At 35.8% G+C, this 25181-nt stretch overlaps 1 long non-coding RNA gene, 2 other non-coding genes and 1 pseudogene across 3 annotated transcripts; 3 read left to right on the top strand and 1 right to left on the bottom strand.

The window, feature by feature from the left end:
• The first annotated feature begins 8822 nt into the window (after positions 1-8822).
• LOC131040680 (uncharacterized) lies at positions 8823-10796 on the top strand. The gene is made up of 3 exons (XR_009104912.2): positions 8823-9178; positions 10271-10449; positions 10553-10796. It is a non-coding gene; the product is annotated as an uncharacterized LOC131040680 (long non-coding RNA).
• LOC131040685 (U2 spliceosomal RNA) lies at positions 8836-9030 on the top strand. The gene has a single exon (XR_009104913.2). It is a non-coding gene; the product is annotated as a U2 spliceosomal RNA (small nuclear RNA).
• A 5993-nt stretch (positions 10797-16789) lies between the features above and the next one.
• LOC131874144 (beta-ureidopropionase-like) lies at positions 16790-18636 on the bottom strand (annotated as a pseudogene).
• On the top strand, positions 18425-18619 carry LOC131040686 (U2 spliceosomal RNA). The gene has a single exon (XR_009104914.2). It is a non-coding gene; the product is annotated as a U2 spliceosomal RNA (small nuclear RNA).
• Positions 18637-25181: the final 6545 nt, after the last annotated feature.

Below are 25181 nucleotides of genomic sequence, written 5' to 3'. Positions count from 1 at the left end.
ATGATGGTGGCACTTTATAATTTAGTGCGTTTATAATACTAGAGTTATTTTCCAGAGTTTTACAATGTCCAAATGTGGACTCAAATACTGAAGATACAATAGAATGCAATAATTACAACCTCAAAATAGCACAAATGGATAATGCTCGGAAAAATATCAACTTTCAAAAAAAAGAATCACCTTGATCTGAGGTCATATGTGAAATTTATGTCCATTTGAAGTAGGAAAAACAAGGATTGTCCTTCAGATCTGATGAAAAACTTGATTTTCTGTAAAATATGGATCACTTGAGAAAAAAATTGATTCTTCCACTATGAATCTTGCAAAATTCTGCCCCAAATAAAAAAAAATTGCTCGCAAAACAAAGCTCGGATGACTAAGTTATGGCCTTTAGAAGATCAGCTTCAAAAGTGAAAACTCCATTGGTGAGGGGGCAAAATTTTGAAAAAGATAACTCTGCCAAATTTAGTGAAATTTTGCTAAATTTAGAATGTTGTCAAATTAAGTTGAACCATCAAATGTAGAGAACCACCAGTTTAAAATAAGACAAAGCCAAAATTAACAACTTTGCCAATGCTACCGCTAAATTTGGAAATCCTCCAACTTTGGAATAGCTTCTGCTAACTTTACAATTCTACCAAATTGTGTGCATAAATGCTAAGGTTGGAACAGAACAGGTACGGAGGCAGCAACGATGCGAGTATGAAAGAGGAACTAAGAGTTTCTCTTTTTTTGTTTGAATTTCATTTGAATTGTTTTAATAAAAAAATATTTTTAAAAAAAAACTGGGTGGGGCTTTATGCCACACCCCGACCCACCCTTGGGTCCCGTGAGGGCTTAAATCCGCTCACGGGCTATGGTCTGCCCGAGGGCTGCAGGGGCCCCACTTGGGTACCCTGAGGGTACAGAGGGCCCAACAGGGGCTGCGTACCCTGTCGCCCTGTCGGGTACCTTTTCAAAAAAATTAATTTTTTTTCGTTTTTTTTTTTATATTTTTTTTTTCAATTTTTTTCAAAAACTATATTTTTTTTCAAAACTTTTTACAATAATAAAAACCTGCTTAAATTTTTTCTAATATTTTTTTTCAAGTAGGAAATAATTTTTTTTTTTTTTTTTCTAATATAGATTTTTTTTTAAATCCATACCATATTAAATGCAGGGGGTAATTTTTGCCTTGAATCTGACTTTTCGTCAAATATGGAGTATATTATATAAAAATTCGTCTATTCAGCCTTCTATGATTGATGGTGATGTCCTTTTTGACTGAAAATGCACCCAACAAAAACTCAACGTTGATTTTCTCCCAAATTAGAGAAGGGGCTTGTAGATCTGGAAGCTTTGATACCATGTCAAAGTCACTGATGGACTCAATCTCCCAGGATCACCTGCAAAACCAAGATCAACCTTCTACACGAGAGCAACAGAGATAATGAAATATTGAAATATGGTGCAAAAACATAATGATGATATTATCACACTCCAAAAGATACAATATGGATCAACACTCCCTTGTTTTGACTGAGTTGATATGAACTCATCTAAGTTAGCTCTGAATTCCCTCATAAGGGAGAGTTGAGTGTTGATTATATAGAAAAATATGGGCACATAATTCCAAGAGGAATAATAACTCCCAAATTACCAAATTAGGTGGGAGTTGTGCCTACTTGGAAAATGCCAAACATGTGGCAAACCAACTCAAGTAAGGACAAACATGTGGCAAACCAACTTAGGTAGGGACAAACAAATGGTTATGGGGAGGTGGCAAATGAGTCCAAAAGTGGGTGTGACATTCAACCACCCAAATGTAGGTGTGAATGACACGTGAATGTAGGACTATGCCACATGTCGTCAGCCTAACCGTTATATTATAACCTAAGCAAGCTTAATAATGTGTAGAAAAATAAATATTCCCCACTAACATAAAGAAAATAAATACCTACAATAACACCTTTGAACCGGGGGTAGGGGATGGGAACCACTCAAACATTAAGAATAGGGCAGAAGAAAGTATTACAGTGGTTTCATGTTCATACAAACCTCACTTTAGGAGGAATGAAGTAGAGATATCCACAAATCCTCTACAGGGGTTTATTAGCATAACACCATTGGAAGAGTTGAGTAAACTTAAAAAGGATAGTGAGGCTCTGAATGTAGATATCATCTCATAGATCGATACCCTTAAAAACTCCAAAATAAAGGGAGGGGATAGAGAGAACGTCTCAGAAATTAACACAGGCACTACTCCCGATAATGAGATAAGGGTGTCAAATTCGGTTGACATAGTGGAGGAAACAATTCCTGAAATAGGTGTGGTGGTTTCAGAGGAGGGTCAGAACCTTTCAAAAAATCCTATGGAGCTAGAGGCAGTTTGCAATTTTCTTGTCTTAACCCCATCAGATAAGTTCAACTCAGAGGAAGAGAGGGAAGCAAGCTTCAGATTGATTCAGATTGTCTTAGAATGCGAAGGGATAGAGGACATTAAACAAGATATATCCCTAGATTCAATAGAAAAATAATTAATAGGTCAAGAAGAAGATGAACAATAATGCTTGGGGTTATGTCAATGTTGCCCTTAGAAGGACAAACCGGACTGCAGTATTACAGGAGGTAAAAAGAGAGGCAAGAAGACGTTATTAGAATTGAGACTGAAAGATGGTTTTGCCTTAGATCAAAACAAACTAACAACTACGCTAAATGCGGGGAAGGGGAAGATCCTTCCCAAGGAATTATGAAATTCCTAACGTGGAATGTTAAGGGTCTCAATGCCCCTAACAATAAGTGCTAAGTCAAGCGCGGGTTAAAAAGAGCTCAAGTAGAGATAATGCTGCTACAAGAAACCAAAATGGATAAGAAGGAAATATAAACATTTAAAAAGGGGTTAGGATACTAGAGTGGTGCAGTAGTTAAAGCGGATGGTGCTTCAAGGGGCTTAGCTATTCTGTGGAATCCCCAAAAAGTTCATGTGGAGGTAATAGTAGAAAAAGACAACTAGATGGTTGGGCTGGTCCGGAGCTTTAAAGGGGAAATTAAATTCAGAATCATTAATGTATATGGACCTACCCTAACAAGAGGTGAAAAAGAGCTTTGGAATAATATAGATGAACATATGGCCCATATGGATTATCCTCACACCATAATTGGTGGGGATTTCAATGCTATCCTTCATTTATTTGAAAAACATGGGGGTAATTAGAGGGAGCTTCGAGCACAAACAGACTTCTAGGATTGGGTTAGTAGGAATAATCTGATTGATATCAGATGTGGGAATGGAACCTTCACATGGACCAACCGACGCAGAGGCTTCATCAGCATTGCAGAGAAATTAGATAGATTCTTTTCTAAAGGGGATCTCCTATATTTTCAAGGTGACATGGCCTCTGCAATTGGAACTCAAGCGGGGTCAGATCACTACCCAGTTGTTCTGGATATTGTGGAGGGCCAGAGACTTGTTTGTAGCCCTTTCAAATTTGAAAATATGTGGATGAAACAAGAAGGTTTTTTAAAACTCATGGAAAATTGGTAGAAAGAAGAGTCTTTTATAGGATCCAAACTCTTTTGTTTTGTCTCCAAAATAAAAGCCATAAAAGAAAAATCGCTCAAGTGGAATAGAGAGAAATTTTAAAATATTTTTACAAAAAAGAAAGATGTGGAGGAGGAGTTGTAGCTAATCTCTGAAGAAGTCATGAAATCTGGTATGAATACAAACTTATTTGACAAAGAGAAACTGCTCTTGGTTGAGTATCAGGAGCTATTATCTAAGGAATAAATCTTTTGGAGACAGAAGTCCAGAGAAACATGGTTAGAGGCGGGAGATAACAATTCAAAAAATTTCCATGCCAGCACTAAGGTAAGGAGGGGGGTGAATAGGATTTTAAGCATCAAAAAAGAGGATGGAGGAGTCACAGACAGTTTGGAAGAAATATCAAAGGAAAGTGTGAAATACTTTACAAATTTACTTAATAATTGGGAAGGATCTATGTGGGGTGATCAAGAGGAAATCCTATCCAACATCCCCAATTTAATATCCAAGAATTAGAATCAGAAACTTAACTCTAAGTTCTCTGAGGCTGAAATACATACAACACTCTTTCAGCTACATCCAGACAAAGCCCCTGGTCCGGATGGTTTCCCAACAAGATTTTATCAAAGATGTTGGCATATCTTTGGGCAAGAAATGGTGGAAGCACTAGAAGCGGCCAGAAATGGGGGTAGATTTTTAAAAGAGATAAATAATACTTTCATAGTCTTGATACCTAAGAAGGATATCACTAGAGATTTTGCAAACTTCAGACCAATCTCGCTTTGTAACACCTTAAAAAAAAATTGGTCAAACCATTGGCAAACGAATTGAAATCAGTTCTTCCTCACATCATCTCTAAGGGGCAATTTGGGTTTGTCCCCAGGAGATCTATCCTAGACGACATCATCAGAACACGAGAGGTCATTCATTACATCCAAACCAGGAATGTCCCAAGTATGCTCATAAAAATAGATATAAAGAAGGCATATGATAAGGTTGACTAGAGATTTCTATGTAAGTGTTTAGAAGCATTGGCTTCAGCAAACAATGGATAGATCTTATGTTTTATTGTATTTCTACACCAAAATTTTCAATGATCACTAATGGATCTCCAGTGGGGTTTTTTTAGGCTTCTAGAGGGCTCAGACAGGGTGATCCAATATCCCCCTTCCTTTTTATTATTATGGTAGAGGCATTGGGCAGAAATATCCAAATGGATCAACAGGTTGGGAAGATCGGAGGGATTAAAATCACTAGGGAGATTGCAGCAGTAACACATCAACAATTTGTAGATGACACCATGCTATTAGGTGAAGGAACCCCTCAAGAAGCATCCAATTTCAAATACATCTTGGACAAATACTCTAAAGTGTCGGGACAACAAATTAGTATAGAAAAATCAGATATGTTCTTTTTTCTTCAGCCATGGAGGAAGCACAAATCATCAGAATACTGCATTTTCATCAGGGCAAGCTTCCTTGCACCTACCTAGGTCTTCCCTTGTAGAGTGGCATCAAACTGATAAACTTCTAGGAAGGCTTTAAAGAGAACTGAATAGGAAACTCTCTTCCTGGAAGGGTAGATGGTTGACTTGGGTGGGCCGAGTAATCATGCTAAAGGCAGTAATCTCAGTATTACCTATATATCTGATGTTATCTGATGTCATGCTTAGTGCTCCCAATAGGGGTAGCTGAGAAGATCAACAAATGCGTGAGACAATTTTTTTGGCAAGGTTTACAGGAGAAAAAGAAGATGGGCATAATAGCATGGGATTCTATTTGCAAGCCCAAAGAATTTGGAGGTGTGGGGCTTAGGAATCAACTATGGCAAAACAAGGCTTTAGGAGCTAAATTGGTGTAGAAATTATATGAATAGCTGTAGCTCAAATGGGTTACATTTCTGAAGAGAAAGTATCTAATAGGGGAAGATCGAACTGTGATATTTAGGACAGAGTCTCCCCTGAGAGGGTCCATAATTTGGAACTTTATCCTTTCTTGTAGGGATATAATTATGAAAAATATTACTTGGGACATAGCAGATGGAGCTAAGGCTCGCTTCTGGGATGACTCCTGGGGCAGATATCCCCCTATAAAATTCATAATAACTCAGAAAGACTTTAGGAATCCTTGGAATAGAGGTGGAGTCTCTATGTTAAGAATTATGTGACTTTGGATGGGGATGGTCAGGTGGCTGGATGGGTTTGGAATGCCCTTCAAGATATAGATGATCTCAGAGCTGACATTAATCAACTGAATGATATTTTGAAGGATAGAAATGTGGCTTTCAGAGCTTCACAAGACATATTGGTGTGGTCTAGAGCTAATTTGGGTGTATATTCGGCTAAAGAGGGTTATAGGACAATAATAAAACAAAAATTGGTGAAAAAGAGCTTTTCTAGCTAGGATGGGCAAGTGAGAGGAAAGTGGAGGGGTCTATAAACTCCAAAATTCATTGGAGCGGGAGGAGAAGATAGTATGCAAGCACATCTTAGGTGCGTATGGACACCTCCTCAAGAGGGCTGGTTTAAACTAAACTTTGATGGTGTTGCAAGAGGGAACCCATGCATCTCGGGAGTAGGTTGTGTTATTCATTATTGGGAGGGTAGAAAGATAGCTAGTATGATAGTTCCACTGATCATTGGTTCTAATAATCAAGCAGAATTTCAAGCTTTAATAAATGGTTTGATAAAATGCAAGGCTCTTGGCATCCATAAGCTGGAAATTTAAGGGGATTCGACCATTATAATCAATGCATTGAGACATGAGGAAACACCTAACTGGAAGCTAAATGCTTTACTTGGAAGAGCATTAGAAATTTTAATTTTTTTGAAGTCGTCACCTTTAATCATATGTATAGAGAGGCCAATCAAATGGCGGATGAATTATCCAATATGATAGCTGACGGGATAAAAATAGACTCATCTATTAACATTTAACAATTTTTATTTGTTGAATAAGGGCTCGGGGTCTTGGCAAGCGGCTCCTTCAAGTTTCAAAAATGATGTCTACTCGATTTGGCGGGATAACTTTAAAAAAATTTAAAGTTGTTGATAAGCGATGGTTAGTATGGGCCCATGCGTGATGAGAAGGACAAACACGTATGCTGCCACCTGAGATGAGTCGAATATTCGGTCGATGCAATTCAAAATAGTTCGACAGGTAGAAATTAATGCCTCATTCAATGTCGAAGCCAAAATGGGGATCCAACTGGAACAATGGAATTTGTCAAAGTCTATTCGTAGAGGGTGGATGGAACATTTATGACTCGAGAGAAACTTCGAGCAAGCTTGGTTCTAGATTAAATACCTGCCTTTAACGTCCAACATTCTTCACTTCTGTCTTTTTCAACATTAATTCTCCTCTATTTTTGCAGGTGATAGCGAATTTCCTGGCGGATAATGGAGTCCAATATCATAATAGTGGCGGATAAAAGGCAAATGGCCTTTTTGGGGGTCATATTAGACAAACGACTATTAGGTGTCACCAAATTTTCACATACTCTATTTCTCCATGCTCTGAAGGAGATTTTAGGCATTGAATTTCTCATTGCCACACACTGATATCGGGTTAATACTGATATCCCAGCTCAATTTCTGGTGACTATATTGATGGTAGCGGAGTCGAAAATAGAAAGTCATATTCTCTACAAGAGAATCTTCCAGGAGGAATTTTTAGGTGACATGGACATAGTTCTACAAGAAATCAACATCAACCGGACAATCTCGCAGCCTAAAGACTATGGTGTAACAGAGCGAGATGGAAAGTCGGTGACTCGCCTTCTGATTCTGGTCATATTAGATGTCAACTTTTGGGAGGTTAGAAAACCTCACATTCACACAAACCTGGATTTCCTGAAAAGACTTATGGGGTTTGCCATGGATGGGTCACTGGATGCTCCAATTGGTGATGCGGTTGATGAGCAAGAGGGGTGGGTGAAATACTACAAAAGGATTCAAGGTCTTCAAGCTGATGATGACAATTCTGACAAGGAGAGCTCGTCTTCAGAATAATTGAAGGGGCCTCTGACTGCTTTTCTCGCATTTTGATATGGTTTTATGGGTCTCTGACCACATTTTGGCAATGTAATAGGGGTTACAGTTTGTTAGTTTTTTGTTGAATGTTTTCAGCGCTTATGTCATGGATTGGGGATAATTTGCTATATGTCTCCTAGAGTGTATCTGCTGTGAAATTTAGGCATGAAAAAGGGATAATTGTAGCGATTGCAGGAGGGTGATTTGCTTTAGGTTCTCTGTTTGGTTTATGTAGGCCGAACTAGATATTTCTGGATGTAACAAAGCTGGATTTTGTTATATACCAACAGTCTGTAATTCCTTTAAATATTAATATAATCCTTGGCCTTGGCCTTTTATTGATAAAAAAAAAAAATACTACATGATCAACTTACATCACATCCTAGGCATTCACTACACATTTACCTCTTATTTTTGTTCCTTCTAATCGATTTTTTAAATTAACAACAAAGAACCAAAGGAGAGCATTTATTGCCTAACACACTTTTCAATAGTATATTCATTGACACCACCCATTTTAAGCGTAGTTAACAAATATTACTTAATTTATTTTTTGAGTATAATTGAAATTCATAGTCAAAGTTTAGATTTACAAATCATGTATAAAATTTGAATTATTTTCACACATACAATCCTAACCAAACTATATGAATAATCTAATTCAAATTTTATTATACTTTAAATATATTAAAAAATAAATGATTCTAAATCTCAATTTAAACATTCTAATCAAAACAATAAAAATAAAAATATATGTATGAACTATGTAAATAAAAAATACAATTACTTTAAACATTCTAATTTTTATTATATAATATATCACAACTATAAATTAAACTAATTAAATTTTATTATTTATCACTATTACAATTCAATTGATTTTTTAAAATTCCTATGCAATATTATTATACAAAATTAAACCATTCCCAAATATATCTGAGTAAAATTTTAGATTAGGTAATCATTATAAAATTTGTTTATTTTCCAAAAAATTTAGAGCACATATCTATTGTTACTTTTTATGGTGGAGGTAACTATGGCTTCTGGTGTGTAATGTTCGTATTACTTGACATTCCGTGATACAACACTATCGTTTTGAAGCCAAAATAGCTGTGGGCCTTTATGGCATGCTAGGAAACTCACGGGCCATTTAAATATCACCGCATGGATTAGGTTACCTTCTAGACTTCTCTAAAAAGAGATATATTTATCCCACATGTACCAGCATAAAATTAAAGAGAAGAAAATGTGAGTATAAATAACGAAGGGGGAATCGTTTCAAATCATACCTTTCTCGGCCTTTTGGCTAAGATCAAGTGTAGTATCTGTTCTTATCAGTTTAATATCTGATACGTGGTTCAATGAACCACACGATATTAAATTAATTTCTTCAGGGGGAAGGTTCAAACGGTAGCTTGCTGCCAGAGCCTTCGCGCGTCGCTTCTGTATTGCACTACAGCAGAAGCCTGGCGCACCCCACACCCCAATTCAATCATAAATTACTAATGGAATATTTAGATTTCTAAATGGTACTCTTTGATTGCTATAAAACTATTTTGGCTTGAGCATTTGTGTGTAATTGCAGACGTCCATCTAAGTGTAATCAGAGACGTTCATACGAAGAACAGGTCAGTAAATTAGTTCAAATTAAAATTTGGGCGTGGCATTTTACTGTTGTGTTAGCGTATTACTGGGTGTGTTGTTTACTAACTGAAGTTTGATTGGCCATCGCATCGTTTACTGTTACTGTACATCCTTAACTAACAATGGATTCAACATAGCTATCAATTAAGCCCAGTAGTCCAATGACATTACTTTCCTTTCATTGCCTTTTCAACGAGTGATTAGATGTGGAACCTAGCTCATGTTGTTAGAGGGGGCTGGAATGTTTAATCCCTTTGTGATTTAGAGTGCGAATTTGTCCACTTCCATCACCTCTTTAAGCTACACCGAGGACTAAAATTCAATTGTAGGATTTCCCATTGGCATTGTGGGGTGATCTACCGGTGATGTATGGCCCCTTTGTAGTTGGAATTTCTTGTTCTTTCCCAACATTCCAAAGACCATAATATGAGCTAATTGTTCTAATTTTTATAGCGTGAGGGTTTCAAATGAGCTGGGAACAGGACATTGGAGAGCTCTAAAATTTGCAGCAGTTGTTACTTTGAGCACCTCTATTTTCATAGGAGTTACGTTCGTGATGGTCATTTTGATAACAAGAAGTGTGTTTCCCACGGGTTTCACAATCAGCTGTGTGGTGGCCAAAGCAGCGTCCGAGCTTGCAATTTTATTGGCAACTATAGTCCTATTTAATAGTGTGTTGCTACTACTTTACTTTACTTTTTGTTAAGAGAAGTAAACATTTTAGTTACTCCAAGATCAGTGGATCAGAAAAATAATTTCTGATTTCCATCATGTGCAAACAACAAAAAACTTAAGCAAAGGTTTCTCGACACCCTAGCTACCATGCACCTCAAGGATGAGGTGCAAGTTATATTTGCCTTTAAGTATTTTAGAACATCTTTAATGTAGCTTTTTTTTTTTTGGTTTAGTTGGAAAACTTAACAAGTTATATCAATCACTTGTTTGTAGTATTTCTTTATCACTTGTTTGTAGTTCTCTATCACATGTTTGTAGTGAGGATAATGTTGAGGTCAATGTTGAATGTAACTTACCTGGCTTGCATTTTCAATTTCTTCATACCGTTTGCATTTCAATAGTCAATAGGTTGGACTGCTGGCAATCCCTTTTTCTGAACGATGATACAAGTAGACTTTCTGAACATGACTCTACCAGTTCTATGCACAATGATGAAACAAACCATGTTCAAAACAGGCTTATCGGTACCTTTTATGAGCAAGCTGCTGAAAATAACAATCTTCGAGGAGAAATTATGCAGGTAAGGGAACACCTTTATCAAAGATTTAGGGGTGTGTCTCTTGTAAGCATTTGTTTTCTAAGTCATGGTGAGTAAGTATGCATCATAATGTTATTGGACATAGAGCCATGCAGTAGAAGTTCTGGAACACAAGTGGAGACCGGGAAGAAAATATGCAGTCCAGCATTCAAGAGAAGCAAGTGGAGACGAGGAAGATAATATGCAGTCCACCATTCAAGTTTCTCTTCCTATCCCAGCATTCAAGTTTATCTTCCTATCCAGATGTATAGGAAATTGTTGGCTCAACAATTCATAAAGAAAAGTTGTACAGCTAAAAATATTGGTTCATCAACATCTATGACAATAAAAATAACCATCATATATATGTATATTGTGTTTTGATTAGATAAAGCTTATTTTGAACATGCAGTCCAACATTCAAGTTTCTCTTCTTATAGGGATGTATAGGAATTTGTTGGCTCAACAAATTTTTAGTGTGTCATAAAGCAAAATTGCACAGTTAAAAATATTGGTTTGCTAAAAATATTGGTTCAATTAACATCTATGACAATAAAATGAACCATCATATATATTTTGTGTTTTGATTAGGTAAAGCTTGTTTCAATTAAGTAAAGCGAGAAAGGGCTTGAATCCAACCCACACACAGAGAACTGGAACAAAAAGTTGAAAACAACAAGCTAATATATATTTTGTGTCTGTCTTATGTCTGATTGTTATGATTGTTTTGATCGGGTAAAACTTGTTTTGATTAAGTAAAGCGAGAGAGGTCCTGAACACAACCCACATACACAGAACAACTAGAACAAAAAAGCCAGAGGACAACAATCTAAATGACAAACAAAACAAGACTCAACACAACAATCTAAATGACAAACAAAACAAGACTCAACACAACAATCTAAACAACAAACAAAAACAAGACTCAACACAAGACTCACAAAAAGTGAGACAAGAAGACAAAAACAACTAACCAGTAATGCTTTTGACTAGAGCATGGAACTGGAAGAAGCCAAGAAGCCCTCAAAGTCCAAGGGAAAAACAAGAAACTTCAATGAAATGAAATCATTTTTGAATTGTTTTTCTTTATACTATAGTTAAATTGTATAGCAATAAATTTAGTACCCTTTAAACAATACTCATGGTGAGTTGGCCATAAAAACAGATATGACATTAAGCAAATGAATAAAATGCAAATCCATTAAAAGAAAATGGCATTAAGCAAATGAATAAGATGCAAATCCATTTAGAGGTCAATATTAAGGCATATCACTATGTCGTTCACTCTGTTAAAGTTATATGTTTTTCTCCAAGCTTACAACTTTAGGCACGAACTGTAGTTGTAGAGCAACACTTGTTTAAGTAGTAATCTCCATGTATTGGAATTCAATTGATGAATGGGATGTTTGCAGTATACCTAGCCCTTCCTAGAGTTTTCCACTTATTTGGTTTATTCTTTAGTTAATTTTTTATTGAGTGTTGCATTCTATGTGCCCTATTTTTTATTTAATTGTTTTTGTTCATTTATCCTATGATGAGTAATGGACAAAGAGCTATCTTACAAAACTATTATAGATCAAAGAATATAATTTTTCATTTCCCTTTCAAATTGGAGTGAAAGGTAGGATTGGGAACAACATCTCTCAAATGATAAGGTGGGGAGGGCTTCTTGTGAATCCTTCTTGTAATCAAACCACCATTACTAGATAGGCTGCCATGTAAAATAGATCTTGAAGAGGGGGCTAAGATCATAGGCATAAAGAGTATTTAGGAGACACCTTGACACCATCTAAAGCTTGTTGATGCACCATACTTGTATGAAGACTATTTGAGAGTCAAGAGTGCATAAAATTGGAAAAGTGCACCCCATGCCAACATTTAGTAGGATTGAGCATTATTGGGGAATAAAGAACTGATTTTTCAACATAGCCAAGAGAAATACAAGAAAATACCAATGATTGATAGGTAGATGCTATCATAGGAGAGGAAAAGAAACAATAAGGTAGAAAAGCGAGATGAACAAATTCAAAAGTAGAAGGAAGCCAAATGTAAAATTGGTGCAAAGAAATAAGGATAGAACTCAGATGCAACAACCATTGAAGACATCAAGGAAGCTATCAAAAAGACTCTTAATAAATAGGAAAGTTGCTCGTTGGGAAGAAGTCCACCAACATAAAAAGAAAACACACTAGAGCCAAATAAGTGTTGATAAGAAGGACTCAAGGTGACCATTTGAAATAACTTTCATAAATTTTTTCAAATTGAAAATATTTATTAAATGGTTTCAAATATCTCTCGAGTATTTATAATGAAAAATTAAATGATTAATTTCCTCTTCATCAACAATCAAAAGAGAAATCCACTAAGCCTATAGAAGCTTATTTTTAAGATGTTCCTAGGTGAGAATATGTGCATACATACAAAACACATAAATAACAAACCTAGACAAAACTTTAGATGTCCATATCCTACCCTAGGAGAAGGTAGAAAATTATCATTGTTAGAATTCACCCAATTGTGATATCTGTCCACAAAATAGATGTCACCCTCTTATGAATCCAGCTAAAAGAATCTTCTTCATTGCCACAACAAAGAAGAAATGCTAGCATAAGCTTCACCTGTAATATTAAAGACTTTTGGGAGAGTTCTCCAACTCTTGAATATCCTCCTTTTCTTTCCAATAATCCTTGAACTTAGGTCCCCACACATCATTAAGATAAGTAGATATCCTCTTAACAAAAAAAAAAAATTAGATTGTTATAGTGGTTTAATTGTCAACCAAAAATTCTCAAAAAAGAGGCAAGTCTACTATTTTAGATGTTCTAGAAACCATGTCTAGTAATGAGATTTTTTCCTTTATTCCTTTAAAGACTTCATTTTAACAAAGAATATTAATAATGAGGAGTTACCTAGAATTTTGGAGGCACATTTAAATTAACTAATATATTTGCCAATAAAATTAAAATTTTATCATTTATCAAGATTAATTTTACCAATACCATTATAATGTCATCCTAACTATAGGGCCATAATTGCCTTGAAAATCATATTTGGGATCACAGATCAAATTATCCAAACATTTGTGGAACATTTTACAATCATTTAAGATTCACCAAAATTTTACTCAATTTTTCAATTACATGAGATTCACCAAAAGTGAATTCATATAACTATAATTAAAATTTTAAATTAATCTTATATATATTTTGTTTTGTTCTCAATTCATATTGATTTGATTATTGAAGCTTTTGATGGTTCATCTAACACATTAGTGTGTAAGAGAAATTACTTTCTACATTTTAGACCACTCTCATGTAGTAGGTTCTAACAAATTTTATAATGGAAGCCGACCCTATTGGGTGAAGAGGCATGATTGGGGCATAAATAGAAGTTGGAGTTGAAGTTAGAAAGCAAGCATTCAATGCAATATCATTCAAAACAAGAGCAGAGCAGATTTAGTACAACAGATTGTTTGAAGAAGAAGATCATCTGTGAAAATGTTGCAGCAGATTCTGTGAAGTATGAAAGGGCAGATTTTTTCAACAAACTTTGTAAAGTATATAAATACAGATATGAAAGGGCAGATTTTTTCAACAAACTTTGTAAAGTATATAAATACAGATTTATTACATCAGATTTGTGTAGATTTATTGCAGCAGATTTTTGCATATTTATTGCAGCAGTGAAAGTGCAAAAAATTATGTTCATTATCTATTGAAAAAACTATTTTTAAGAAGAAGAAAATCGTGTTCATTTGGAGGTTAGTGCCTCTCAATAGAAGAGATTGGTGTCTCTTGCTAAGTTGATGCTTAGTAGCAAGGATTGGTGTTTCCAATGGATTGTTGCATACAAAAAATATTTGCAATAGTATTTTATTTTATTGTGGCTGGATTTGAACAGTAGATCTTAGCAATCCTTTGTGGTTTTCTCCCAAAAGAATTTCCACCTAAATCTTGTGTTCCGTAATTATTAGATCTTATGTAATTGCTTATTAAGATTGTTGTTTTGAAATAAGTAAAAAATTATTTATATTGATCACACCCCCTCCCCCTCTCAGTATAATTGTGCGCTCATTAAGCTCTACCACCCTAGTCTTGTTTTTGAGTAACTCAAGGTAGTTGACAAAAGGCATTGTAGACTTGAAATCTTCCAATTTCTCTTGATACTCCATCAAAAGTGTGTAATTGCAAATAATTGTCATGGCATCTGGTTCCAATTCCTACCTATAAATATAGGTTTAATGGGCTTTTTAAAGAGATTCATCTGAATAACTCTGTTGGCCAGTCATGCAAAACTGAACTTCCCTCTCTTTGAAATGCTTTACCATGATCTAGATTTTGCATGTTACTTTGAAGATGTAACATTTGCTCCATTAGCTCTACCACTATTTTTTTCCCTTTTGAAGTCCAAATAGGGTCTCTGAAATTGATCTGCTGCCCTTTTATCCTCTGGCACTTTTCTCTCTTTATTCTTATGTGCCATTTTCTATTATCTTTGTTCTCTAAGTTGGTGCATTACTTCTTTGTCACTCCCTTACATGCAATACAAATGTCTGAATTTTCGTTTTTGTTTTGGTTCATTTTGCTAGTTTTTTTTTTTTTTTGTTTTGTTTTAATCTTCAAAAGCTGTCAAGATCACAACTTTGATACCACTGAGATGGCCTAAATTAAATACATACAAAAATCAAATTCAGTCAATAGATCTTTAATCTGTTGGTGCTCCCTTAATAAGTAGCTAAAACAACTTTATGAATGAAGAAAGCCTTTAACAACAATGATTCTTTTCATATTATTTTATAAAACACATACATTCAAAAGAAAGTAGCTAATCCAATACAACTCACTCGAAATGTACAGATACGAACTTTGAAACATCTCTATCACATTGCCATATGCAAACTGATTGTCTTGTTGTTGCTGGACTCGTGCACAATCCTGCTATTGTTTTGCAACATAGATCGCTCTTGGCTGCTCTTGTTCTACAACAAATGACTCTTGAGGGGTTTTGTCTCCAAGAGGACCAGGTTCACACTTGAAAGGTTTTATCCTCGAGCACTATGCAAACCACTATAGGAGTTTCACCTTCCTGAAGCTGAAGTTGAGTTTGTTCATCTAATTTTCAAAAAGATGTCCTCTCTTTTGCCATAAGTCTTGTTTAATAATCCCAGCTCCCAGTAATCCCCAACAATAGTCCAAGTTATTCCACAAATGGTGGCAACTAACTGACAATCAACTTTCTCAAACAGGGACAGCTAATTGAACAATAACTCCCTCTAATTGCAGGTATTAACTGACTGGTGCAGCTGCCTTATTTCATGGAGAAATCTCCTGACTTTCTTTATTCTAACAGCTGACAAGACTTCGTTGCTTTATTTTAACTGAAAGATTCAGTATTTTTTTGTCCTCTGCAGACATACTCACTAAGTTCTACGAGTTCAAAAAGTACATTACATCCAGTCCTGAACTCTCATTAAGTATATGCAAGGGCCTCGAGACCCGATCAGGTTAAAGCAATGTGTCCATCATACTTATAGTGGAGACACAATCTTCCACAAAATGTTATCATATTAGATTCATCTTCCGCAACCAAGCTCTGTAGTTTCTTGAAGATAATGTTTGACGTGACACATCATGCTATCTAGTTGAGGCCATCTCAAAGATGTATGCATACTCGAGTTTTACTCGTTTCAAGTTGGAAATTCTAGCTGTTTGTAGCATCTGAAAAAACAGAGATACTTAATTGTATTGTCACAGGAAGGATACTATTTGAGATTTAAGGATAGCTCTTTAAGTGGTGATTTGTTGTACAACATCCCGGGTTAAAATTGGTAACAGTATCTCTGGATTTCTACTGTATTTCAACCACCAAGAGTTACCTCACATTTAGAAGCCACTCCCAGGTTGTCATGATAAATGCTACTTAATAGAAACATTCCCCATCCCTTGTATCTCTTTGCTCAAAAGATGAAACTAAAAATGCCACTAAAAACAGACATGACATACCTAAGCGCCACATTGAATCATTCACACTGTTACTTTCAATGCGGAATCCGTTGTTCCTTTTATGAGACAAAGTGCCCATCAGTACTTTTCTAATTCTGAAATCATTTATAATTATTGAATAACATAGCAAATGTGCGTATATCCATATTTTCTCATTAAAGAAGGTGCAATGAATGAAACGACCTGGTTTTCTTTGAAACAATGTTTTCAATATGCCAGTTTTTGTTACAGCTTACATTGTTCAATACAGTTTAGAGCTTTTCTCAATATGACCATTGTCAATACAATTATGAAGAAGTCCATTTTTTTACCTGATGAAAGGTAAATTTTATTCCAAGGCACTATTGAGATCTCTCCTTCTCCAATGAGGGGTTTGTAACAACTTGTGGTCTAAATTCTGGCTTAAGGTAATTTGTGAGTAGTTCTGCATGCATTTCATAACGGGCTGTCATTCGAAATCCCCATTTATCTTCACTTGTCTGCAGAGGTTGAGATCCATGTCCGCAATAATCAATCATCTTCATACTGGGAAAGACATGGAGTAGAGGAAGTATCTGGTGCTGAAAAGTAACTTGAACCATAGAAATGACCGAAGTCTGCATGCTGAGGCTTTCCATCCCCCGATGTAAATGGATTTGGAAACACCTCCGTTCCTACATGATTTATAGCTCCAACAAAATAACTGTTTGCAATGACTGCATTGCGGGCCTGCGAACATATCCCCTTAAATAAATCAGAATGGTAATCAAATTGTTAAACTGTAGTAGTTTTATTCTTTTACTAGTTAATAAGGACTTGAATCACTTGATCCCCACGATCTCTTTGGGAGACCAAGTTCCCACCATAATAATTCAACTAAAATATCACAGTTTGTATCAACAATAAAAAATGGACTCTACTAATGCATTCATCATTCATTAGTTTTGTAAAGACATTGCAAGACCAGCTGGCAACAATCTGCCACCAGCCATCTAACCTATAGATGGAATATCATATAAATATAGATTCTCTGCTGCAGAACAGGATAGAACACACCTCTATAGGCCACATAGGTTCACTGAGTTTCCCAACAGTAGCAGAGGAATTGAACACAATCTCTGCTCCATTCAGCGCAAATGCCAGCCAGTTTAGGGGTGATGACTTTCATAACATATAGGGCTTCCTACAAAATAGAGCTGGAGCTTTTTTAGGAATATTTTAAAGTTGGCGGTCTCATGAATTTTGTTTTGCACTTCAGCTTAAAAATTTCAGCTTCTAAATTTAAGGATGTCATGAACTTTGTAGTGCAGATTAACTTAAGCTTAAACTCCTAAATTTAAGTAAATTGGTAGTAAACAAATTTAGGTTTTTTTCTAAAATTTATGTAATTGACAAATGACATAATACATTCCTAAGCTGGCCTAGTCCCACCCCATTTTTACCAGCTTAGATTTTCAAGCCTAAAAGATACGAAAAAGATTTTAATTAATCCCTAGCCAAAAAAATATTTTTTTCATGGAACCGCCTCTTCCTTAAAAATAGAACTTAAGCCCCCTCCATCAGACCCCTGGGTAACCCCAATCTTCCCATAAGAAATTTCAACACAAGGTCCAGTATTTCCTTCCATATAGTAAGTGCTCTCATTAAAGACACCAACTCGTGGAATGTGATTCTGCCAAGGGAGACAAACAGTGCTTTTAATCCTCCAAGTAACGGTACTTGTGCTTGTAGAGAATTAACAAATTAGAAGCTTTGGATACAGTATGCTACATTTTTTCCTAATAAAATCATAAATGGAAATATGCTGTGATATGTGCTTCACAGTGTCCTTTGTACCTTACGGTGTTTGACAATTCACCTCACACTCAAAAGACAATATTTCGAAAGGATTAAGACGGTCGAACCTCTTTCAAGATATATTTATCCCACATGTGACAGCCAAAGACTCACACTCAAAAATGCGAGTAGAAATAATGAAAGCAGAAACATGACAATTCATACCTTTCTCGGCCTTTTGGCTAAGATCAAGTGTAGTATCTGTTCTTATCAGTTTAATATCTGATACGTGGTTCAATGAACCACACGATATTAAATTAATTTCTTCATGGGGAAGGCTCAAACGGTAGCTTGCTACCAGGGTCTTCGTGCGTCGCTTCTGTATTGCACTACAGCAAAAGCTTGGCGCACCCCACAACACCAATTCAACCATTAAATTAAAACCTGCGTTCTTTTTAAATTCTATATGGTACTCTGTAATTGCAAAAAAATTAGTTGGCACAAGTATTAAGTGTTTTTATGGTACTGTTTTTGTTTATTCACAGACGTCCATGGATTATAGTCTTTTTCGAGTGGAGACGTCTATACGAAAGAGGTAGAAAATTAGTTCAAATTAAAATTGGGCGTGGCATTTTACTGTTATGTTCGCATATTACTGGGTTTGTTCAACTTTGTAGTTTACTGTGTGAGAACTTTGATTCACAATCACATCGTTTCCTGCCATTGTATATCTTTAACTAGTTAACACTCGCCATTACCTCTCTTTTAACTGCTATTCTGTACATCCTTTACTACCACTAAAAGAATACAAAGGAGACAAATTTGTTCATGGATGTTAGTTGTTTTAGGCAGTTCAAACAACTGTTCTTATAATTATAATCAGTGGTGACCATTGAGTTACTAAATAAGGTCATTACTATGAGGGAAAACTGTCCATCTTCCTTGCTGGGCAAACAAAGGAAGATTTAGGGTAGAAAAGAAGATAAAAGGGAAAGACACTTCTATGCTTTTGTTTCAAAGAGGAGGGGAAGCCTGCAAGGTTTTTGTGGAGCACAGGAGTAGAGTGGAGACAAAATACTCGTAGAATTGTAAGAAATTCCATTAAAATTATTAGTCCCTATCCTATGGTTTGCAGCAATGATAACAATGGCAGAAATCTCCCTATCTTTATTCATGCATAACTTTTTTTTTGTTTTCTAGAAAGGGCGCCTTAATGCACAATGGTTTGGAAGATAGGTAAGCATGAAATGTAAATGCTACAATTGGATAAAACTGTTAATTGTATTCCTTCAAATGTGTGAGGACGTTCTTGGCCAGAAAAATCAATAGGAATGAAAGATTAAAAAAATCTGCAGTCTTTGGTGGCCCTTATAGTGGCAACTCTAGTCTTAACGATTAAGGCAGGGCATGAGTTAGGCATCTTGAACTCTGATTGTAGGTGGCTTGACAAGTTCAAATTTACTATCAACATGGTCATGAGGTCAAAACCCACATAAATGGAAAACTATCCTTTGTGCGCTTCCATGAGACGCTATCTTATGCTAAATTTGTGCTAATCCAGACAATTAAAAGATTGTAAAAAGCTTAGAAATTTTAAACAACTACAAACAATTTTATTTGGCACCTGTGCTAGAACTTGGACTGGATTTTAATGGAGTCCATTTCACAATTTGGGAGGTTTCTTACATCTGTCCTTGACCGCAACTTTTGTGTTGAGGTTACACATTCAAATAACAAATATTATACATTTTGATGTTTTGAGGTCTGCTATTCACATTTTATTTTTCTTGTTTATCTCGGATGTAACTAAAATTCAAATGTAGGATTTCTCATTGGCATTGTGGTGTGATCTACCACTGATGTATAATATGAGTTGATTGTTCTAATTTTTAGTGTGAGAGTAAGATTTGCAAAGACGAAGCTGAAAGGTCATGCTGCTTTCTGGTGGAAAGAAGTTTAGTTGAATATGAATAGGAGAGGAAAGGAGAAAATCACAAAATGGGATAGGATAGTGATAAAATTGAAGAATCAATTCATGTCTGATGATTATGAGCTTGAGCTGCTGAAGCGACTACAAAACTTAAGGCAAAAGGAGAAATCTATGAAGGTGCATAATTAATCATTAAGGATGGACATAGTAAAGAAAGTAAAGAAAAGGTTGCACGGTACATCAATGGACTAAGAGAAAATATTTAGGAAGAATTGAGTCTGGTAAGGATAACCACACTTGAGAAGGTGGAGGAGAAATTGAATAAGAAGAGAAATTGAATAAGAATCTTGAATAGAGACAAAGGTCTAGAAGAGGTAGGTTTTAGAGAGGCAGAAAACAATTTGGAGAAGGAAGATCCTACACTAAGCAAAACAAAGAAGATAGACCCACCCAGAGCAATCAAAACAAAGACAATACATACCGGAGAGGAAAATATGATAAAAATACCTACCATAGTGACAAAGGAGGCTACAATTCATTTTGCAGTGATGGATATCAAAGAGAAGGGAGTAGATCTAAGAGAAGACTATTTCGAGGAACCTATTTCAAGTGTGGAGGTGAAGGACATAGAGCATTTGAGTGTCATCGAGGTAGTATTGGTAAGAGAGCTAAGAGTAATGCTAGAGTAGCCTATGTAGAAGAACCTATTGGATCACCTAGTTCAATTGAAAAACCGGAGAAAGGCAAATGACTGGTGATGAGGAGAGATTTGTTGCAGGAAGAAACAACTGAGGAGCCACCACAAAGGAAGAGTTTGTTTAGAACCAAATGCAAGTCCGGAGGTAAATGTTGCAAAGTCATTGTTTCGATTAATTAGAAAAACAGGTTTTAAGGACCCGAAACCTTTTACATAAATATCAAAAGAAAGATCAACTAGACCAGCATAAAGACAACATACAAAAGATTGGCAAGAAAGCCAGCAATCCAAACGAACAACAAAAAACTAGGAGCTACACCTTTTTCTTTGGTGTATGGGTATGAAACAGTCTTACCTATTGAGGTGGAATAGCAAAGCAGAAAAAACCGGAAAGAAAGACCTAGACAGCTAGCAACACCTACAGAGACTTAAGAAGTTCAGTAGCCTTGATGACCAACAGGTCATAATTCGCCGAAGCAATTTTGAGCTCTTTGATTTCCTTGTTTGGCTTTTTCTCCCTCTTCTTGCCTCTGGTCCTCATGCTTGGTCCTTGCACACCTTCCATGCCCTCCATGTTAGGTTCCTGCTCCAGGGATCCCTTCTCATTCTCTAGCTTACTGCTCAGGATTTTGATGTTGTTAGTCGAGGCCTTCAGAATGTTATAACTATGTTCAGCAATGCTTATGAGACAGGTATCGACTTTGTTGAGTCTGTTTTCAGCATCCACCATTCTCTGGTCCCTAACAGTGTCATTGTTTTTTATTTCCTCCAGGGCCTTTTCCACTTGCTCAAACCTTGGATTGAAGGCGTCCCTAATCTCTTCAGCCCTTGCAATATTCTTTCCCAAATCATCAACATGCTCAACCATGGATTTACCTTTACCGATGCTAATAGTCTCCAAAATTTGAATCCTATGACTCAGGTTCTTGTTTTCCTCCACAACTTTCTTGTGACTGTTTATGAGCCAGTCAAGGGTGTCCACAAACCCCTTCAAACCCTCAACAGAAGGGTTAGAAGGGGGACCTTTTTCACCAACCTTGGCCTGATCAGTTTTGGGGTGTTTTTTCATTATATAATCCATTTAAAATCTTTGAGATGCAGTTATATCGATCCATGAAAATGATTGATCTGGTGTCATTAAGAAGATCCTCTTCACTCTTCCAGGTAATCATGTTGTCATGAGTGACCGCCACATTAGCTGCCCAATCAGCGGGGCCATTTGCTTCCTGATAAATGTGAGAGATAAAACATTTATCAAAGGTTTTAATAAGATCCCTAGCAGCCTTAATAATATTGTCAATAGTCCATGAGGGCTTGGTAATTCCTTTAAGGCAGTTAATGATATTATTAGAGTCCCCCTCGATCCAAAGATAAGGACAGTTCCACCTTTTAGCCAGAAGGATGCCTTGGAGAGTAGCCATAGCTTCCGCCATATGGTTAGTTTGGCAACCAATAGGAACAACAACAATTTCCTTACAAATGTCATTTTCATCTCTGAGAATTGCACCACATCCCACTGGTCCAAGATTGTCTTTGGCAGCACCGTCAAAGTTGATTTTGAACCATCCAGGAGGGGGAGAGTACCACTTAGCTTCTAGTCTCTTTCTTTGTTTAGTATCAATCCTAACAACACTCTTCAAGTTCCAATAGTTGAGGATGTGAGCTTCTAGGCAATTGACAGGAGTGCAAGGTTCTCCAATGCTTCTGAGGTTCTCCACTATAGCCCTTTGAATTTTCTAAAAAACAACAACCTGGGGGAGAGAAGTATCCCTGAAGATGCGGTTGTTCCTTTCTTTCCAAATCCCCCACAGGATGTAGTATAGATAATTTAGTTGCAAAGTCATTGTTGATAGAGGTAGTACAAATAATTTAGTTTTAGAGGAGATGGTGACCAAGTTGAATTTGAAAATATTGAAACATCTGAGACCCTACAAGATAGCATGGATTCAAGATGAGCATAAAATATTGGTAAGTGAGCAATGCTTGATGAAATTTCATATTGGATCTTATCATGATGAAGTATTTTACAATATTATGCCAATGGATGTATGTCATATATTGTTGGTAATACCACGACAATATGATAGAAAGGCAATTCACAATGGGAGAAGGAATACATATACTATGACATCTAATGGCAAGACACATATACTAATACCTTTGGAGGAAGGAGAGAAGAGTGAAGTGTGGTAACACCACAATCTATTTGGTCGATGGCAAATTTTTTTTAGGAGGTTTGAGACACGAAAGCATGTATTTTGCATTGATTTCAAAGAAGTCCAGTAGTTTGAAAGTCGAGAATCATACCAGAAAGAAGGATGAACGACCATAGAGAGAAATAGAAGGAATTAGAGCTTTAGGGCTTTCACTAACTATCCCAATAATTTTACTAGATCTCCTTATAAATCCTAGTTCTTAAGCATTCATTCATTCTTCTCTCCTTGTGTAGGTTAAAATTAATTATCTTTAACTAATTCCTCTCTTTCATGGGTTGCCCCTATTCCATCCATACCCTGATTAGCTCCCACTTTTGTGTATTTGTTGATTGCTTGTTTCTTTAACTTCATAAAACCATGGACATATCTAGTCATCCTTTATTCCTTCTTATCCTTCTATATTATTCAGGATTATCAAATACGATAACCATATTTGTGGGATCCTCTACATCTGAAAGGCAAACTCTTATAGTGTAGATATTGGGTCCTTTTAATATTATCCTCTTTCAAAGTGATTCTTTCTATGAGGATGTGAGAGGATCCACATGTTATTTTTGTGGATTGAAGAGTTGAAACCCACAATTCAATGTTTCATAAGACTTGGCTTGCATTTTAAAAGAGGTATTATCCTCCGCTTGTAGTTGGCATGCCCACTATTTAACACAAGTGATCATAACACAAAAATTACCTAATATATACAAATAATTCTTATTAAAAGATGTTGAGAAGGGAGGTAGGGGCTCAACCTTGAGTATGTTTTCCTAGTTAAGCTGAACCTAAATCACATGGAGGAGTTAGGGTCAGTCGTTGTTAATATGTAATTTATGTATGCCAATTGTTGTGTGTAATCTATGTTTGTGATGTAAGTGATGTTGGTCATGTTATGTGTAAATGTGTTGAAAGATTCCATCACTACTATATTGACTCATAAAAATGGCTATAAAATATCCCTTAGCATGAGAATAAAGTTTGTATTCCCCTTCTACTTTCTATCTATTTCGTAACGATTTTTTTAGTGATAAATCTTTGGCAATTGGTGAATAGTTCATATATGCCAATTCAATTTTGGTGAATATAATAGCAACCATTTGTGGCCCAAATTACCTAGATTTTTTATTTATTGATCAAGTGCATGTTAAATCACCACCAATTTATTTATGAAGCATTCAAAAGTAATATTTTTTCATTTTAAATATATTTATAATGAGGAAGTGCTTGGAATTTTTGCAGGCATGTTTAAATTAACCGCCATATTTGCCAATAAAATTAAAATTTCACCATTTATTATGATCAATTGTTTGTACCATTATAATAACATCCTAATTATGGGGCCATAATTGCCTTGAAAATTATATTTTGAGTTGTAGTTCAAAGTACCCATTTATATGGAACATTTTACAATCATGTAGGATTCATCAAATTGTTGAGAAACAAGGTGAAGAAAGCTCAAGCAATACTAAATTTATTATGTGATTACAATTTTGAAAAGATTATCAAATCTAAAAATAAATATGAATTAAACAAGTGATTGCAACATTCAATATAAATACAAAATCACCACATCAAAAGGGACATGAGATTTACATGGAGAAACCTTTTTGAGAAAAAACTTCGCCAAAGAATGAGGGCAAGTATATTATTCTTCAAGAGAGAGACTACAACAATAGTACACTTAACTTCACTTCTCCAACTAAACCCGAAACTACATGGAAACCTCAAAGAAACTTGTGATGAAACAACTATGCCTTGGCTCCAATTTATGTTGTTTTTTCCAAAACAAGAGGCAAAACCAACTTGCAAAAACCCATGCCTTGGAGAATGAATAGCCAATAGACATAATAAAATAATAAAACTCTTCAAGTGACTCCTTGGTTGTCAAACCCAAATCCACTTAGATTGTTAAAATTTTGAGTGCTCTATAACTCCCAGTGATTGTTCAAATCCCCAAATGGACACCTTTTCTCTTCCCAAACTTGGGCGCCTAATGCATGACCCTTCACGTCTTAATGTTGGTGTGGGAAAGAATGCATTTTGTCCATTCTTACTTACCTTTATCACCTCTTCATATTCACATCTTGAAATGCAATTACAATTAGCCATAAAGGACTATTAAATATTTTTCTCACATGTCCTAG

Source organism: Cryptomeria japonica, chromosome 3 (genome assembly GCF_030272615.1).
Source record: "Cryptomeria japonica chromosome 3, Sugi_1.0, whole genome shotgun sequence".
NCBI lineage: Eukaryota > Viridiplantae > Streptophyta > Pinopsida > Cupressales > Cupressaceae > Cryptomeria > Cryptomeria japonica.
This window is presented reverse-complemented; position numbering and strand designations above follow the sequence as displayed.